At 46.3% G+C, this 19,668-nt stretch overlaps 1 non-coding gene and 4 pseudogenes across 1 annotated transcript; 3 read left to right on the top strand and 2 right to left on the bottom strand.

Annotated features, from left to right (window-relative positions):
- Positions 1 to 5,512: 5,512 nt before the first annotated feature.
- On the bottom strand, positions 5,513 to 5,633 carry LOC120938365 (annotated as a pseudogene).
- Positions 5,634 to 7,484: 1,851 nt separating this feature from the next.
- LOC120938270 lies at positions 7,485 to 7,596 on the bottom strand. The gene has a single exon (XR_005748909.1). It is a non-coding gene; the product is annotated as a U5 spliceosomal RNA (small nuclear RNA).
- A 5,348-nt stretch (positions 7,597 to 12,944) lies between these two features.
- LOC120938465 lies at positions 12,945 to 13,099 on the top strand (annotated as a pseudogene).
- A 1,637-nt stretch (positions 13,100 to 14,736) lies between these two features.
- On the top strand, positions 14,737 to 14,891 carry LOC120938464 (annotated as a pseudogene).
- Positions 14,892 to 16,084: 1,193 nt separating this feature from the next.
- Positions 16,085 to 16,238, top strand: LOC120938471 (annotated as a pseudogene).
- The last annotated feature ends 3,430 nt before the right edge of the window (positions 16,239 to 19,668 follow it).

Genomic DNA, 19,668 nt, shown 5'->3' with positions numbered 1-19,668 from the left:
GAGCGGACAGCCCTGCCTTACTCCAGCCAAAACAGGGAAGAAATCTGTTAAGTTACCGTTAACCACCACTTGACTCATAATTCCAGTGTACAAACCTCTCAAGGTTCTTAAAAAGGGAGGTGGAATTCCCATTTCTTCCAATACCTTAAATAAAAAGGAATGTGCAACTCGGTCATAGGCCTTTTCTAGGTCTATCCCCATTAACGCCAAAGACATATTGTTAGACTGCGCATAGGAAATCAGATCTCTTAACAGGATTAAAATATCCGTCATTCTCCTCCCGGGCACAGCGCACACCTGCCCCTCCCCCACCAATTTATTAACCACTAAGCTCATCCTCTTGGCCAATAGCTTGGTCACCAACTTATAATCAACATTTAATAGAGTAATCGGGCGCCAATTCTTTATCTCCCTCCGATCACCCTTTTTAAACAACAAGGTAATTGCCCCCTCCTTCATTGTTGGGGACAACTCCCCAGTTACCACACAATGCTGGACAATTTCGATCAGATGCTTTTTCAAAACCGGCCAAAACTTCAAATAGAGTTCCACAGGGAACCCATCCCTCCCTGGAGTCTTATTTTTCTGCATGCTTTTCAGTATGCTTTCCACCTCCAACTCAGTTACTATATCCAGTAACCCCTCAGCCTCCTCCTTCCCCAAACACTTTCCAAGCACGCTACAATATTCAGTTTGTTCCTCCTCCACCACACCTTCCTGTACATCATATAAATCTTTATAGAATGAAAAGACCTCCTCCACCATCTTTTCACCCTTCACCTCCTCCTCCCCTATCAACACAGAAGCCATCACTTTTCTTCCTGAGTAAGCTTTTTTAAAGAAATATCTCGAACACCGCTCTCCTTCTTCCATTTCCTTTATCTTAGCATTAAAGACAATTCTTTTCCCTTTATCTTTCAGGAAATTCTCCCTCTCAGTCCTCACTTCTTTTAGTTCATCATCCACCTCCACCCCTATTTTCTTGCATTTGTACAAAAAATGTAGCTTCCTTATCAACATTAACTCTTTTTCTCTTTTTTCCTTAGCTTTCATACTGCACATTTTCTGCAAGAACCTTGCCAAACGGTCCTTCACCCAATCCCACCATTCAAGGATATCTTTAAAGTCTTTCTTACACTCCACCAACCCCTCCAGGTAAGTACAAGCTTTCCCACACACCTCCTCATCTTCCAATACAGACACGTTCAATTTCCATAGCCCATTACCAAATGTCACTCCTGCACCCAACTCCAACTTGCAAGACAGCAATTTATGATCCGAAAAGAGAACTGGTTTTACTTCACACCCCTTCACCTCCACAAATTCTGACACAAAACAGAAGTCAATCCGAGATGATACGGTCCCTTTATCTGACCAAAAGGTATGTGCTGCATGTTCCCCTTCCACCACCACGGCTACATCTTTGAGTTTGAAGTCGTCGACTAACTCATTTAACAAACGGGAGGTCACATCCACACCTCCTCCCTCCCCCACTCCATGCCTGTCACTCTGTTTCCGCACGCAATTAAAATCACCCACCACAATAGTTGGTATTCTTCCCGGCAGTTGTAATTTTAGCGTGTTAAGGAAATCCTTCCGCCCCCTTTTATCTGCAGGAGCGTAACAGTTAAAAAGTCTCAACCTCCTGTTCTCATACTCCAATGTCACGGCCAAACATCTTCCAGGCACCACCTCCTCATGTGCTATCACTTTCACATTATCATTTTTGATTAGCACCCCAAGACCTTCTGATCTCGATTCACAACAGGGTGCCCACACAGCCACCCCCTTCCTCCATTTAGTGACCCCGCGCAGATCGTCTATGCCACATTCCTGTACACAAATGATATCCGCTTTTACTGCTTCCAAATGGTCCATAACCAACGCTCTCCTAACCCCGGACTTCAGGCTCCTTACATTCAGCGTGGCCACAATTAAAGCCATTATCAAAGGACAAAGGAAACCAGCCATCATAATTTTTAACATTGATCTTTCTGCTGTCCAGACTTCTCATTCCTCACTCTCCGGCTTCTCCTTATTCCAGGTGAACTGGCGACTTCCTCTTCGGAAGCCCCAGGAAAGGCAATGTGCAGGGACTCCTCCTCCCCGCTTTCCACCCCACCCTTATCCGCCCGAGTCCGTTTACCGGACACCTGGGTCTCTGCCCCCGGGGTAAAATCCATCCGCTGGCCGCATTCCAAACTCTTCTCACTGTCCCTGTCCTCGTCGTCATCCTCCTCCTCATCTTCCATGTCCTCCTGCTCCTCCTCTTCGCTAGACGAAATGTCGCCGATCAGGACAGATGCTCCACCGGGACTATAAGTCGGGCTGTCGCTCTGCTCACCACCCTCGATCACGATCTCCACTCCACCCAACAGATCCGGGGGGGGGTCCGCCGCACCGCTTACCTCCATATCCTCTTCACGAAGGGCTTGGCCATCCACACTAGGACCACCCGCGTGATCCCCTACATCACCCTCTGCCATCTGAGGGGTTGCAGAGCCGTGGCCGGCATCATCCGCTGGTGCGTCCGCACTTGGCTCACTCGCTCCACCACTCGCCCCAGCCACGTCACTGGGTGGAGCGTCACTGGGTACGGACCTCGAGGTTTCGCTGGCATGCCCCCCTTTGGGAGCCTTCTGCTCAGCCCCCCCTTCTTGTCTGCCCCTCTGCTCTTTTGCCTCTCCTCCCAATCTGGTACTCTGATACCTTTTACGCTCCTTCTCATATTCCGGGCATTGTTTAGCCAGATGTCCAGCCCGCTTGCAGATATCGCAAACTTTCCCAGCCTTGCAATCCTTGGCTTTATGCCCCACTTGCTGACACAGCCTGCAACGTTCCGCCTCCTTACAATCGTCACTAGTATGGCCATACTCCAAACACTTACGGCAATATTTAGGCTGGCCCTGATAATACAAGAACCCCCGTTCTCCCCCAATTGTAAAGACAGGAGGCGGCCGCCTCACTCCCCCTATACAAGTTGGGTCCAGCTTGAATCTTCCATAAAAACGATATTTACCCGTCCAGATTTTGTATCTGTTCAACACTGGTTCCCCCCCCCTTAAATTCTCGCAATAGTTCTCCAAGAAAGCTCTCACCAGCGAAGGGTCAGCAAAAGGGTTATACATGTGTACCACTACCATTTTGTCCTCTTCCATAAACAGTGGGATTACCTGGACCAGTTTCAGCACTCCTTCACCTTTCATTTTATCCGCCGCTTCGAACACATTCCAGCACATCGCTGTGGATGAAAATGTGACGTCATAAATACCTTGATTGGGGAAGTCTTGCAGACATAATACATCCCTCACCTTAACATTGAAGGTATCCGTCAAGATGTCCACAAACACCGTCTTCAACGTCACTTGTCCTTGGAAGCCAGGCATCACGAGAAACCGCAGCGAATCCCTCAGGCCACGGTTCGCCATCCTGGAAGAAGGTTCTCCGATCCGCTCGCCCACCTAGGGGGCCCCACAAGGGGAACCCCCTGGCTCCGCCAACCGACCGACAAGCGCCTTGAGAAAAGGCGATCGCTTCCCGTTGCCCGGGGACTAAGCCTAAGGCCAATAGCAGCAAGGGGGGGCCCCTCCGAAGAGGAACGATCCCCCCAAGGCCGACCGTCGGGTACCCCGGGCACCTTCTGACTACTTACAAATGCAGCAGAACTACACTTGAGCATAAAAGGCATTAAAAACACACAGGTAACCAATAATGGTATAGTACCCTAGAAGTGACCTGAGAATACACTCACAAAAGCGAGACGGCAAAAATCAGTGACAAATTGAAAACTGGAGCTTGATCATCCAATAAGGAGATCTAAGTCCATAACTCACCCATTCACCCTCCACACAACACAAAGAGACCCCCCACCCCAAGCACATATAAAACCCCCACTGCTATCAATAATCCTAAAGATTTCCACACCATGCGGTGGTTCCCTGTAACTACAGGTGAAAGTACCACCGTCTAAGTGGGAAAAGTTGCTGACGAAGTTCCTAGTTCTAAAGGAACGAAACATGTAAACTCTTGGGGTACAGGGACCCCCCGATGCACATTTTGAACCTCAGTGCTTTTTTTTTTCTTTTGGAGCTCGGTAACATAGTTACCTTGAGCCACTAAGCAGCTTAAGGAAAAGTATCACATGGAGACATGAACAGTGCAATCTGAACATTACTTGCACGCTCAAATTGGAGAGACTGACCCCATGGAGACCTAATACATTCTTTATTCTCAACTTTGGAGATTGGTATTTGCCTAACATCATTGAAGACACTGTATAATTGCAGTTTTATACTGGACATTACTATATCATTCACCTATCATTACTGCACTGATGAGGAGTGCTTCAGGCTCTGTGTGCTACACATGGATGGATGGCTCGGCTGCAAATCTCTCTGGCAGCACGTGAGTACAGATTTGATGTGGTAGCTACAACTCTGAGCTACACATAACAGCCCAACAGTGAGTACAACTTCAACCGTTTATTTTCTGTGGAATGCTGATCAATTATCTGCTCACCAACAGTGTATATATCAACACATCCAATATTCGTGTAAGCCTAATTGCCATTAGCAGTTCAACAAGATTTCAATATCTGATGGACATATCTACTTGATATATTAGAATGGACACTACCCATAAGTAATGGGAACCCGTCAATCAACTGTGGCTACATTGTTGCATAGTCCTCTCAAGTGCAGCATAGGTGAACTCTGATACTTAATGATCACTACTACAGTGTCTCAAATATATATTTTTGTTGAATGCCTCCTTATCAGTTACTATCTGATGGAAATTGAATAACTGTTTACGCCAGATGCGGCGACCCATCTGAAGAGCAGAGACATATATATATATACCACTTTTTTTCTCCAGCCTAGTAGAATTGTCTGTGGTCCCTGGGACTATATCTCTCTCATCTGATTTATCACTTGCCATTTATCTCCAATTGAGCAGTATTACTATACCACTATATAGTGGATCCCTCTCATGTCCCCATTTTTGAGCTTTTTCTTTTTTGCAACTTTTCCCACTTAGACGGTGGTACTTTCACCTGTAGTTACAGGGAACCACCGCATGGTGTGGAAATCTTTAGGATTATTGATAGCAGTGGGGGTTTTATATGTGCTTGGGGTGGGGGGTCTCTTTGTGTTGTGTGGAGGGTGAATGGGTGAGTTATGGACTTAGATCTCCTTATTGGATGATCAAGCTCCAGTTTTCAATTTGTCACTGATTTTTGCCGTCTCGCTTTTGTGAGTGTATTCTCAGGTCACTTCTAGGGTACTATACCATTATTGGTTACCTGTGTGTTTTTAATGCCTTTTATGCTCTATTTTCTGATATTTAATAAAACGTAGTAATAACTCTTAAGGGTGTGCAGCAGTCATTTTTCTTTTTTGTTTTTTTTTCTCTCTTGGTACATTATATTTTTGATTGCACCCCCCGAAAATATCGGTGAGTACTACATATTTGATAAATAGGTGGGATTCCCATATCCTTCTCTCCTTTGTTTATAGAACTACACTTGATCTTAACCAAAAGGCCGAGAAGCCAAATCTCATGGTTATTCCTCTCCACAGAAATCTTTTGCTAAAGGCTAAAGATTTAATTGTTTTAAAAAGAAACCAGAGTATAACCCGGCAGAACACAGATGCTGTTCAACTAATGGTGACTCGAAGACATCCTAATTTGCATATCTGTGCAGCTACATGTGGGCGGGAATAAGCAGGCACCCATAACAATCAGCTTCATCAGAACTATATAAAGCGTATGGCAATGGAATTGGTGGCAAATATATGCGTAGGTGGATCAAGACCATCAAATCATTTTCTAGGCTGCGTTTACCACCAACAACAACAACATTAACGCCACCTGCGTTCCTTTCCAAATCAAAGGAACTCCAGCTATTTTTTACCAAGGAAGCCCAGCATTAGCCAGGCATCAAAAAATTCACCGAAACCCATGTTTTTATTTGATTGAAAATGTATACTTTATTTTGAAAACAAAATATACAAAAAACAAATACTTAAACGGGGTACATTTCACTATGTACTGTGACGCAGCGCATAAATACACTACATAACAATACAGTTCCAAGCATACAAATAAATTACATTCATTCATCCTGCAGTATGATGCCCGATGTGTTGTGCAGAGTAATATAACCCCGAAACATCACATCATGCAAGACGCCGCATTACCCTGAAATGTGTCAAGAAATGTCAAAGTCATATACTGTCAAATAGCGTTCAAATAGGCGATGGGTGTGATGGGGGGGGGAGCGTTCACTGGCCCAAAGCTTTATTGAACAGCCAGTGTATACATACAGGTGGGGGAGGGGAAATCTTCAGACGTCCTCTTCCTCCTTAAAGTCCATCAAGATATAATCTCTTAGCAGGCTGAAGATTAGTCTGCGACAGTCCTCGATGGACATCCTCTCCCACTGGTGGATGAGGCGCTTTCTGGCGCACCACAAGGCATCCTTAAAGCAGCACAGCACCCGCCAGGTAGTCAATGTCCTCCTGTGAGTGAGTTCCACAGAAGAGTCCATTTAACACACCAAAGTGTGTAATAGCAGTCTGTGGTACTAAGTCTTTAAGTTCAGGTTCCAAGGCCCTCAACAGGCCCTGTGCAAAGGGGCACTCCCAGAAAACATGAAAAGCAGTTTTCTCCTGGATGATACAGAAGGGGCAGTGCCTGTATCTGCACAGGTTTCTGGCATGCATGAGAGTCCTGAGTGGCAAACCTCCTTGGATTGCCATCCGTGCCAGATCTTTGTGCCTGTTGGTGAGTCTCTTTGAAGAAACATTCCTCCAGACCACTTTGCAAGTGGCTGAAGGGAGGCCTGGAATAGTCTCAAAGATGTCCGATGCTCTAATCAACTTGTGGATAGTTTTTTACTTCCACAAGTGGGGCTTAACTCCGCCCCAGCTCCTTGATGAACTTGAAAGTATCCAAGTAATACCATGGAGTGTCCCAATTATAGGGGACAGAACTGTCCCATTTGTCCCATCCAAGAGACTTCCAACGAGGCAGGAGGAAAAAACGGGACATGGAGTTACCGCCAGAGTCCACAGTTCTGTCAACCAAAGTCCTAAGGATGCAGTTACAAGCAAAGCACACCCTCAGTAATGTGGCGATGTTGGGCACGCCCTTACAGCCCTTGAGAGGTTCCTTGAATATAACAGTCCGCTTCACTCTGTCCATTTTGGAGCTCCAGATGAAGTGAAACACTGCCCTGATGATGGCCTTGCAGATGTTGACCGGGGGGCGGGGGCGAGGTACTGCAACACAGGGAGAATCTCGCTGCGGAGTACCAGTGTTTTCCCTTTGATGGTAAGTTCTCTGTTGCTCCAAAGTCCAAACTTCTGTCCCTTCTTAGCCAGTCTTTCCTCCCAGGACTTCAGGGCTGCGCTCCTCAGCTACAAACCAGACTCCAAGAATTTTGATGAAGTCCGCTTTGAGGCTAAACGGTATGGGTGCAGAAGAAGGCATTAGCCAGGCATCAAAAAAATCACCGAAACTCAGGGTTGTTCCTCTCCACGAAAATCTTTAGGAAAAGGCGAAAGATTTATTCGTTTTGAAGTAAGAGAGTGTCCTGAAACACCAGGGAGAAAGCCTTGCATTATGGTGTGTAGTTACAGACAGAAGAACAGAAAGTAAGGATTTCTCAGAAGAAATAAGGACATTTATAAGCAAAATGGAAGGATGAGGTAAGTGAAGGAGGACTGCACTAAGGTAAAGGAAGCCATTTAGGGAAAGTTTGTTTTCCCTTTACAACCCCTTTAAAAGGGAGTGTGGTCAGAGATGACTTACATAGTGCAGAATGTGGTAATGTTAAATAGAGAATGTACAGTGCAAAGTGTCCACTGGTGGGTAGTATGTACAGGAGATGGGTATGGTGGTGGGTATTATGTGCCAGAGGAATGCAGTGTGTACGGCGGTGGGTATTATGTGTAGGAGAGGAGTGTGGAGTGTATGGAGGTGGGTAGTATGTGCAGATGTGAAGTGTGGAGTATACAGAGGAGGGTAGTATGTGCAGGATCATGTCAGCAGTTCTTTATTTTATTTTTTTCAAATTTCATTTTTTTGTTACAATTGCATTTTTTATTATTTCTTTCATTTTTTGAAAATGCTTTTTTTGGGGGGAAGTGGGCGGTGTCAGTGGTGCAGTAGACAGTGTCAGTAGAGCAATGAACCGTGCCAGAATTGATTTATTATTTTATTTGTTATTGTTTTTTACAGTTTTTTTATGATGTTTTGCAATATTTTTTTCACAATGCTTTGGGGGAGGTGGACAGTGGGTGGTGTCGGCAATTTTCTGTTTTTATAATTGTATTTTCTATTACTGTTTACAATTTTATTTTTATGTATTTTTTAATTATTTTTTTTTACACATTGTTTTGGGGGGGGGGGGGGTGGGATGCAGTGGGTGATGTCAGTAGGGCAGTGGACTTTGTCATTAGAGTGGTGGAAAGTTTCAGTCGTTTTTTTTTTATTGTGTATTCATTTATTTTACAATTTTTTTTTTTATGTTTTACATTATTATTATTTTTTTCACAATGATGATTGGGGGTTGGGGGTTGGGGCAGTGGCCGATGTCGGTAGGGAAGTGGACAGTGTCTGTAGTTTTTTTTTTATTCATTTTTTTCACATTGTTTTTATTATTATTATTTATTACAATTCTTTTTTTTATCAGCCATGTTGGGGGGCTTTGGTGAAATGTTGGGGGGCTTTGGTGAGATGTCAGGGGTCTAAACAGACCCCTAACATATCCCTTTTGAATGAACAGGAGAATGAACAGGAGACAGAGGCTCCTGTTCATTCATAAACTGATACATTGTAAACACAGTTCATGATGCTTCAGTTATAAATGGACAGAGTCAGTGATTTCTGACTCTGTTCATTCAGAAAAAGAAGGGGATGGTAAATTACATGTTTACCGGCCCCTTCCTCCACTCTTAATCCTGACAGTTTGCTGCGGGGGAGTGGGGGCGAAGAAGAACACAGGGGGAACAGTCGGGACAATCGGAGCGGGCAGTTACAGGCCCTAATCTCCCTGTATACCTTTCAATTAAGCAGCTGACAGCTGTGGGAATGAGAGGATGAGAAGTAGAGAGAAGGAGCAGGGTGGGTCAGAGCACAGTGCCCCCCCCTTCGGGGACATGCGCAGTGAACACTCTGCACCCATGGATGATACATCACTGTTCCTATACTAGAGTGATAGCACTCACTGACTGCACTGTATCTATGGAAGAGCAGCGTTGTCATCCAAGGCTGCTTTCCTGATTTAGATTACAAAAACCTCCAACGTTCTTCATCTTCATTATATAGGGGGAAGTTCTTTTTCAGTGCAAAAACTATGGCTTAGAAAGTGGATTACATTATTTTAAGATATCAGTTCAGTACACTGAAAGCAACAAGTACATAGGAATTCTCAAAAGATCAACAGGTATGTTTCTGTACTTGTAGAAAATGTACTTAGCCTGAGAAAAAGAAAACAAATACAGTCACCACAAAGTACTGGTAAGCTGCAATATATTACATATTTGGGTTTTGATATTTCTTATGCCCCAGCAATAAACTAGGGAGTTAGCACAACTGGCCAAAGTGGTTCACCAACTTGTCTCTTCAGGGAAGATGTACTTGTAGGCAGTTGTGTCTGATTGTGTGTGTCATGTCAGTAGGGACAATGCATGCACTGTATTGGGTGGGCTTCTCTGTGCTTTGTACAGTCCTTATCAGTATAAAATTAAGGATTGGGGGATATGCTTAATGCATAGGTGCAGGAAGCCTAAAGCATTAGGGTGTGCACCCCAAAGCTCAAACACATATGAGTGTGTGTCTATATACATATGGCTCTAGCGCATTGATCTCCCTGCCAGCACAGTGAAAGAGAAGTGCATATGCAGAGCCAGTAAGGGGTGTGTCCAGGTACACACTGTAAACAAGCCTATGTTTTAGAACATACCTCCCAACTTTTTTAAATGAGAACGATGGACACCTATTAGCAAAGGTATATAGCATTGGACACACCCCTGGCATGCCCTCTTAAAGGATAATTATAAAAAACAAATTTGTTAAACCCACGCATGCTTTTTTTTTACCACTACCATTTCTTTATATTGGCTTTTGACATTTACAAATGCTGCGATTTAGAAATTGGATGGAAGCACTGGGAAAGATAAATAGTGCATTTTCTGTACAACTATATAGATCAGACCAAAATGAGGGACAGGTAGCTATGACTAAGCATTAGTTCCTAATGCGAAACGCGTCAGCAGTTTTCCCCACTGTATGCTGATTGTATGTTGTGCATTTTTCCTTTTTAAATAAAGAGCACATCTTCTTTTAAAGACCTATTTGGAGTGCGGCTTTCCATCCATTTTCTTATCTGCATAATCCTATGCATTGCCAGCACCCATGTGGTTCCTGAGTGGACATTGATCACCTGTATGTGCTCACCTGGAGCGGCGGTCTTTCTACCAAAATGAGGGACACATGAGGAGGAAAGAGGGACATAGGGATTTTTTTTTAAAATCAGGGACAGTCTCACAAAATTAGGGACAGTTGGGAGCTATGCTTTATATGTGTCTGGTAGTAAATATAAAGTATGTTTGATCTAAAATCTGACTGCTGAGCTACTTAACTTTGAATAAATATCATTGCCACTAATATTAACTTATTGAATAAGCCTGATGGACTGTATTTAAGTACAGACACCCAGTCTGTCTCTTTGCCACTTTATTTTATTACATAAAACGATTCGCCCTTCTGCCTTAGGAGTTCCTAAACCTATATGATAGGATACAGCAGGAATATGATAGATTGTAACACCTGTTTCCCATCCTTGGAAAGGATTGTTAAATAACATAGTGTAAAGTCTTTTCAACCTTGTTACCTTTGATGAGGTTGTCTCTGTTGTGGCATAATTCTCATTTATAATGAACTTACATTCCCTAAAGCTGCAATCAGTATTAATGAGTATTAAGTTTTAAAGTATCAATAAAGATTCTCCAGGTGTGTATCCAAAATTATCATTGAGTTGAGAGTGATTTTTACCAACAGGCAGCTGTTGTCTGTTGCAGACTGGGAGCTGTGCCAGCAAAAGAAAAATAGGTGTACGTGGGCACAAATGAAGTCTTGTAGGCTTTAGATAATTGTGATGGGCAGGATTTAGTATTACCACCTCAGTAACACATCCAAAAGGGCATGTATTTCTCAGACAAGCACTTTGCATTTTAGCTCTCTTTTTTATGAGTGTTCAATGAACAGATTTCAAGAGATTAAAGTCAAGCTAAAGAAGAAACATAAAACTCAAAAAACAAATAAGCCATTAAAAAATAGCTTCTACTTTTTGTTCTTGATGCACTGTTTGACTGAAAATCAAATGATCCACCCTATTAGTTTCCAAAACCTTTTTCTGTAACACAAGAACTTCTGTAAGAGTTCAGAACAAAACTAGTTATTGAGGGCTGGTCCATACCAGAATGCATTTCCGGAAAGGTGTATTTTGTGCCACCACCAAAGGCACTGCCTTTGAGATCTGCTATGGGTGCCAATAAATTGTTAATGGCATCCCATAGCAGATTGCCAATACAGTGTGTTTGCCTGCACTGGATCACGTAGTACTGCAGCACCATGATTTCTGGTAGTGTGTTTTAGAAAATAGTTCATGCACCATTTTCAGTGCTTTGAGGACATCACAACGGAGGAAGACAGCTTCAGGACAAGATTGTTTTTTTTTGGGGGGGGGGGGGGTTTGCGGGTTACCAGCGGTGATGAAGACAGCAGTGGTGAGGAAGAAGACAGCGGTGACGAGGGAGAGGACAGCACAAGAAAAAGACGACATCGGGAGTTCACTGCATCGGGATATGACGGCTCCGGGAAAAGACGGCTTTGGGAGATGAAGGTTCTGAGCTTCTTATTTAAGGACTTGTAAAAAACCTGCTCTTGTATTTTGTTAACATTTCACTTTTTTTTTTTGGTGAATGGGTAGGGTTCGATATAGCCAATTCCTATTCACATGGGGGGACCAGGGTCTGGGGGCCCTGCATAGGTGTGAATCTGTACCATAGGAAACCATGTTAAATGGACTGTAGTGCATTTTTGCAAATTGCAAAACACACTATAAAACAGGTGTGAACTTAGGGTAAGCCTTGTTTCACACTAATGCGGGTTAGAAATCGTGTGGGTTCAGCTGAACTTGCACAATTTTAAACCAGCAATGCAGTCCATGGCAGTAGTTCTCTTCCTGAAAATGCAGTTAACGACCCATGAAACTGCATCAAAGTCACAGTGAGCTACCCATCACCTGGCTGTAATAGGGTTGATGAGGAAACCTATATAGAGAACTACCACTATCTTTTTTGGTGTATATGTCGGTAACAAATGATGTTGCTGCTGTGTGAGGGACACATTGATTTAAGATACCACGGTCACTGCACCAGATACATGCTTTTTTTTAGCACCTGCCTCCTGGGCCGGGCCTTTTGGCTAGGACCGGAGGAATTTTTTATTCCTGGCCGGAGGGCCTGGTCATTGTTGAACACAATGATCACTTCTTTCACTCTCCTCTTCACTATTCCTTTCCCCCACTTTATTTAATTTAAGCCTATGTTTGTCGCCTGCTCTCATGGAGTCTCTCTTCGGGGGAGCCCCACCTAGTACTGGGAGGGTTCTGTTTCGGCAGTCCCTCCGAGGAAGTTGGGTCCGTGTCGGCTTCGGTTGCTCGGACCACAGTACCTCAGTCCCCGTCTCGAGCCTAACGCCCCGGGGGATCAGGGTTTGGGTCCCTCTTCACAGGAGGAACACTTGACGTTGCACCCGTCTGCACGTTTTTGTGAACACTCTTTATGTGTGTGCACATTTTTTCTGCACCGGGTGGAGTTTTTGAGTGTGTTCACACGCCATAGGCTTTTCAAAAAAAAATGATGTTGCTGCACATACTTACCTGGCAGGGGAGACACCATGATCATGAAGGTGGTTCTCCCAGGGCGAGGCTCGGCCATTGCACTCTGGCCGTGCTGATCGTGGTGTCCCCCCTGTCGCTTCTCGGCCTTTTGGCTAGGACTGGGTGTGGTATCTGTTCTTATCAGTTGTCAGCGGAGCGCTGAAGCATCTCCATTGGGAGGGTGGATGCAATCCAATGACGTCATTGCACCTGGAAGGATGGTTTCAGCAGGGACTATGCTGTGCTGCCCGACAGATACTGGGGGCCGGCCTATGGTTGAGTCTGAGCCATCTGGAAGGGTGCTCCTGGTGAGGATGGGTGCTGCGCTTGGTCTTGGTCTTTTTGCCGAGTTCTAGTCTGGCCTTCTGGCTGGCTGGTGTAAGTGCTATCTCTGTCAGTGATCCAGTTAGAGGAGCTGATAATGCCCTGTATGGTGGAACGGGGTAGAACCATGCAAATCCACCGGGTTGGCTGGCAGGGGTGGAGGGCTGCACTGGCCGGTCGGGTGGTCGGATATGGAACGAAAAGCCTATGGTGCATGTGCCCCTGGAGTGGCAGTCCAGGGGTATCTGAAGATCACTGTGTGTGAGGGACACATTGATTTAAGATACCACGGTCACTGCACCAGATACACGCTTTTTTTAGCACCTGCCTCCTGGGCCGGGCCTTTTGGCTAGGACCGGAGGAATTTTTTATTCCTGGCCGGAGGGCCTGGTCATTGTTTCACCACAATGGCCACTTCTTTCACTCTCCTCTCCACTATCCCTTCCCCCACTTTATTTTATTTAAGCCTGTGTTTGTCACTTTTTTGTCTTTTTTTGTTGTGCACGTTTTGTGTCACTGTGTGATTAGTAGGGTGCGGGTCCTCGGGCCAGCCCTGAACGTCTTGGGAGTGGGTGGACATGGCCTTCTGGCTTAGTTCGCCTGCTCTCATGGGGTCTCCCTTCGGGGGAGCCCCACCTAGTACTGGGAGGGTTCTGTTTTGGCAGTCCCTCCGAGGAAGTTGGGTCCGTGTCGGCTTCGGTTGCTCGGACCACAGTACCTCAGTCCCCGTCTGGAGCCTAACGCCCCGGGGGATCAGGGTTTGGGTCCCTCTTCACAGGAGGACCACTTGACGTTGCACCCGTCTGCACGTTTTTGTGAACACTCTTTATGTGTGTGCACATTTTTTCTGCACCGGGTGGAGTTTTTTGGGTGTGTTCACACGCCATAGGCTTTTCAAAAAAAAAAATGATGTTGCTGCTGTGTGAGGGACACATTGATTTAAGATACCATGGTCACTGCACCAGATACATGCTTTTTTTTAGCACCTGCCTCCTGGGCCGGGCCTTTTGGCTAGGACCGGAGGAATTTTTTATTCCTGGCCGGAGGGCCTGGTCATTGTTGAACACAATGATCACTTCTTTCACTCTCCTCTTCACTATTCCTTTCCCCCACTTTATTTAATTTAAGCCTATGTTTGTCGCCTGCTCTCATGGAGTCTCTCTTCGGGGGAGCCCCACCTAGTACTGGGAGGGTTCTGTTTCGGCAGTCCCTCCGAGGAAGTTGGGTCCGTGTCGGCTTCGGTTGCTCGGACCACAGTATCTCAGTCCCCGTCTGGAGCCTAACGCCCCGGGGGATCAGGGTTTGGGTCCCTCTTCACAGGAGGACCACTTGACGTTGCACCCGTCTGCACGTTTTTGTGAACACTCTTTATGTGTGTGCACATTTTTTCTGCACCGGGTGGAGTTTTTGGGTGTGTTCACACGCCATAGGCTTTTCAAAAAAAAATGATGTTGCTGCACATACTTACCTGGCAGGGGAGACACCATGATCATGAAGGTGGTTCTCCCAGGGCGAGGCTCGGCCATTGCACTCTGGCCGTGCTGATCGTGGTGTCCCCCCTGTCGCTTCTCGGCCTTTTGGCTAGGATTGAGTGTGGTATCTGTTCTTATCAGTTGTCAGCGGAGCGCTGAAGCGCCTCCTACATGGGGAGGGTGGATGCAATCCAATGATGTCATTGCACCTGGAAGGATGGTTTCAGCAGGGACTACGCTGTGCTGCCAGACAGTTACTGGGGGCCGGCCCATGGTTGAGTCTGAGCCATCTGGAAGGGTGCTCCTGGTGAGGATGGGTGCTGCGCTTGGTCTTGGTCTTTTTGCCGAGTTCTAGTCTGGCCTTCTGGCTGGCTGGTGTAAGTGATATCTCTGTCAGCGATCCGGTTGGAGGAGCTGGTAATGCCCTGTGGTAAGACGGGGTAGAACCATGCAAATCCGCCAGGTTGACGGAGCGTCTGGAAGGGCTAGTATTGGTGGAGGCTGCTAACTGGCGTGGCAGTTCTCCCCAAGAAAACCTTGAAGGGCTCTCTAGCTGGCAGGGGTGGAGGGCTGCACTGGCCGGTCGGGGGGTTGGATATGGAACGAAAAGCTTATGGTGCATGTGCCCCTGGAGTGGCAGTCCAGGGGTATCTGAAGATCACTGTGTGTGTGAGGGACACATTGATTTAAGATACCACGGTCACTGCACCAGATACACGCTTTTTTTAGCACCTGCCTCCTGGGCCGGGCCTTTTGGCTAGGACCGGAGGATTTTTTTATTCCTGGCTGGAGGGCCTGGTCATTGTTGATCACAATGACCACTTCTTTCACTCTCCTCTTCACTATCTCTTTCCCCCACTTTATTTAATTTAAGCCTATGTTTGTCACATTTTTGTCTTTTTTTTTGTGCACGTTTTGTGTCACTGTGTGATTAGTAGGGTGCGGGTCCTCGGGCCAGCCCTGAACATCTTGGGAGTGGGTGGACATTGCCTTCTGGCTTAGTCTGCCTGCTCTCATGGGGTCTCCCTTCGGGGGAGCCCCACCTAGTACTGGGAGGGTTCTGTTTTGGTAGTCCCCCTGAGGAAGTTGGGTCCGTGTCGGCTTCGGTTGCTCGGACCACAGTACCTCAGTCCCCGTCTGGAGCCTAACGCCTCGGGGATCAGGGTTTGGGTCCCTCTTCACAGGAGGACCACTTGACGTTGCACCCGTCTGCACGTTTTTGTGAACACTCTTTATGTGTGTGCACATTTTTTCTGCACCGGGTGGAGTTTTTGGGTGTGTTCACACGCCATAGGCTTTTCAAAAAAACAAAAAAAAACAAATGATGTTGCTTCACATACTTACCTGGCAGGGGAGACACCATGATCATGAAGGTGGTTCTCCCAGGGCGAGGCTCGGGCATTGCACTCTGGCCGTGCTGATCGTGGTTTCTTCCCTGTCGCTTCTCGGCCTTTTGGCTAAGATCCAGTGTAGTTCTGCTGCATTGGTGATTAGCCAAGAGGTGCCCGGGGTACCCGACGGTCGGCCTTGGGGGGATCGTTCTTCTTCGGAAGGCCCCCCTTGCTGCTATTGGCCTTAGGATTAGTCCCCGGGCAACGGGATGCGATCGCCCTTTCTGAAGGCGTTCTTTGCGGATTTCGGGGTTCCCCTTCGGGGGTGCCCTTTTGGACGGAGGAAGATGGCGGCCCGTGGATTACGGGACTCGTTACGGTTCATCGTGAAGCCGGAATTCCAAGCGGAAGTCAGTTTGAGGACGATTGTGGTCGATGTTTTGTTGGATTTCCTATGCTTAAAGGTAAGAGATATTGTGTGCCTGCAAGACTTCCCTCAGCAGAGGTTATATGATATAACTTTCCTTTCCTCCGAGATGTGCTGGAATATCTATGAGAAGGTGAGGAACGAGGATAGTGAATTGTTAAGGAAAATGGAAGTTATTCCCCTATTTATGCAAGAGGAAAAAGCGATTGTTGTTCACATGTATAACCCCTTTGCGGATGTGAATTTGGTCAGAGCGTTCCTGAGTAATTATTGTGAGGATCTACGTGGCGGAGATAAAGTGCTTAACAAATTTGAAATCTGGACTGGAAAGTACATATTTTATGGGAAGTTTCGGCGGGATTCAGAGTGTGTTGGTGGGGTGAGGAGGCCTCCTGCGGTGTTCAACATTGGCGGAGAGAGGGGGTTCTTGTTTTATCCCGGACAACCGGTGTACTGTAGGAAATGTTGTGTGTATGGCCACACAAGTGGGGATTGCGATAGGGGAGTGAAATGCAGATTCTGTGGAGCTGAAGATCATGTCTCTAGAGCAGGCGAGGGCAAACTCGGCCCTCCAGCTGTTTTGAAAATACAAGTCCCATGAGACATTGCAAGACCCTGACAATCACAGGCATGACTCCTAGAGGCAGAGGCATGATGGGATTTTCAGTTTCACCACAGCTGGAGGGCCAAGATTGCCCACCCCTGCTCTAGAGAGTGTAGGCAAAAGAAGATGTGTGATATCTGCAAAAGGCCAGGTCACCTTGCGAGACAATGCGAGGAATATGCGGCTGCAAAAATGAAGACGGAAGCGGAAAAGATGATAGCCAGGAACCTTGCAAAAGAGGAGAGGGAGCGGCAGAGGCTAGATCATCTGGCTCGGAGGCAGGGCAGAGGTAGGCCTGCGGAAAATGTGGGCCAGCCTGCTGCGTCCTCAGAGCGGGAAGCCAATGATGCTGCGCCTACAGGTCAGGCCGAGGCGGTGAACAGTAAGGGTGGCGCCGCTGATTCAGGGGTTGGTGCTGGTACCGATGCTGGGAGCCTCAGTGCAGCTGTAGGGGAAGGAGCCAATGTGGTCCAGGATCATCAGGAAGAGAAGGAGGATGGAGTCGTGGTGGGTCAACAAGACTGTGGATCGGAGGAAGGACAGAGGAGTCCTGCGATGTCATTCCCTGGACGTCTCTCTGATTTGATGAGCGGGCTGTCATCTAGTACAGAGGAGGAGGATGATGAAGAAATGGACAGCGACGAAAGTTTGGAGTGTGGGCAGCGTTTAGTGATCTCAATGGATGAGTCTGCACAATCCTCTACTAAGAGACCTCGGGAGGAAGGTGCAGGAGGGGGAGGAGAGGGTGAACCGCTTCCCAATGATGGAGGCTCTGGATCAGAGTCTGCCAGTTCTCCTTTTACTAGGAAAAGACTGACTTACGCTAATGTAGCAAGTAAAGGGCTGGAAGAGAGTAGGCATTTCTAAACAAGTCTTTGATATGGCTTTGCAACCCTTTTTGATTTATTTTTTATGGCATTAACTGTATGTTCTGTGAAAAGGTCAGGAGTATATGTTCAGGGTGGAGGAGGGCGGCGGTTTTTGAATACCTGGAAGGCATGTGTTCAGATATTATCTGCGCTCAGGAGTGTGGTATTGAAAGAGCTTTATGTAGAGAATGGAAACAAGGGGCGTCTGTGTGGTCTCCTTTGTGTGAATCCAGGAATGAAGGAGTGGGGATTCTTATTAAAAGCCCGTATATTCAGATTATATCCCATGAGGTGGTGGTTCCGGGGAGGTTACAAATTGCGGTTTTGGAGGTGGCGGGAAAGGAATTTAAGTTAATTAATTGTTATGCACCGGCGGAGAAAAAGGAGCGTGTGATATTTTTTAATGTGCTCAAGTTGTGGTTGCCTGGCAGAATTCCGACTATGCTGGTTGGAGATTTAAATTGCGTGAGGAGGAGTGAGGAAAGGCAGGGTGCAAGTCTGGAGAGTGGGACTGATGTGACCTCTAAAGCTCTGAATGAGATTGTAAATGATTTTCATCTCCAGGATACGGCTATGAGTGTACAGAAAGATAGTCTTTCCTTTACTTTTTTTTTTTTAGATAAGGGGTCTGTCAGGTCCAGGATTGATTTTATTTTTGTATCCCTGGCCTTTAAAATTGTCGGGTATCAGGCTGACCCTTTTCGGATCATGCCATAGTCTCAGGCTCCTTCTGTCTGGACGATACCAAGATATGTGGGAGGGGTGTTTGGAAACTCAATGTTTCTTGTTTGGAGGAGGAGGTTTTTTTTACCAATTTCAAGGATTTTTTTGAACACCTTACGTATAAAAAACGTTATTTTGATGACATCCTGGAGTGGTGGGATTGGGCTAAAAACAGGATTGGCGGTTTCTTTAGGAAACTGGGTGTGGAGGCGGCTAAGAGAAGGCAGGAGGAGGAAAGGAGGTTGGTGGATAGGATGCACTTCCTATTTCAGTGCAAAAGGATGGGGGTGGATGTGGAGGAAAAATTGAAGGAGGTACGTGAGGCTAGGAATGAGACGATTAAGGAGCGTGGGAAAGGCATTGTTTTTAGAGCTAAAATACAGGAAATGGAGGAAGATTGAACAATGTTCCACGTACTTCTTTAAAAAATCCTTTGGTCCAAAGAAGATGTTCCAGTCGGTGCTGGAAGGAGATGAGGAGGTGAGCGGTGACAGAATGATAGAATCTATCAAGTCTTTTTATGCGGATCTGTATGGCAGTGGTGGTGGTGCGACGGACGAAGAGATGCGGGAGTATTGTAAGGTCGTGAGAGGGAATTTGAAGTTGGACGATGCGGAGATGTTGCTGGAACCAGTGAAGGAAGAAGTGGAGAAGGTGGTTAGGAACATGAAGAGTAACAAGACTCCCGGAGGGGATGGCTTTCTCATCGAGTTCTACGCAGACTTCTGGCCGGTGTTGAAGGACGCAGTATGTGAAGTGGTGAAGACCTGTTTAGAAGAAAAAAGGATATCAAAATCAATGAAGAAAGGAATAATTACCTTATTGTACAAAAAGAAGGGAGACCAACGGGATATTCGTAATTGGCGTCCAATAACGCTTCTTAACAGTGACTACAAAATCTTTGCTAAATTACTGGCCAATAGGATGAGTTGAGTGGTCGATAATATTGTTGGAGAATGGCAAGTC

The sequence above is a fragment of the Rana temporaria genome, chromosome 4 (assembly GCF_905171775.1).
Source record: "Rana temporaria chromosome 4, aRanTem1.1, whole genome shotgun sequence".
NCBI lineage: Eukaryota > Metazoa > Chordata > Amphibia > Anura > Ranidae > Rana > Rana temporaria.
This window is presented reverse-complemented; position numbering and strand designations above follow the sequence as displayed.